This window comes from Apaloderma vittatum, unplaced genomic scaffold (assembly GCF_000703405.1).
Source record: "Apaloderma vittatum isolate BGI_N311 unplaced genomic scaffold, ASM70340v1 scaffold10850, whole genome shotgun sequence".
NCBI lineage: Eukaryota > Metazoa > Chordata > Aves > Trogoniformes > Trogonidae > Apaloderma > Apaloderma vittatum.
The window spans coordinates 5,553-5,812 of record NW_009695046.1 but is presented as its reverse complement, the minus strand read 5'-3'; the positions used below and the strand labels follow the sequence as shown (position 1 = coordinate 5,812).

The 260-nt window shown below is 64.2% G+C and overlaps 1 protein-coding gene across 1 annotated transcript in view; it reads right to left on the bottom strand.

The window, feature by feature from the left end:
* MYL9 (myosin, light chain 9, regulatory) overlaps positions 1-260 on the bottom strand; it is a 7,539-nt gene that overhangs the window by 2,245 nt on the left and 5,034 nt on the right. The gene's annotated exons all lie outside the window — the stretch shown is intronic.

Below are 260 nucleotides of genomic sequence, written 5' to 3'. Positions count from 1 at the left end.
GGTGCCTCGGTATTGTGAGCAGAGCTCAGACGTGCTCCCCCTACCAGGTATCCCCTCCTCGCCCCCTCCCCAGCCCAGCTCTGTGGCACCCTCTGGTTTTTTTGCTGTGCAAAAGCAGCCCCCAGCCCCGTGTCCCCAGCGAGCGATGGGCTCCTCACAGCACCCAGCACCCAGCTGGAAGGGGTTATCTGCTCCGGGCACATTCCTCACATACCGCTGCCTCCCTTCCCCCTCCATCCATCCATCCCACCTCCCGGCCA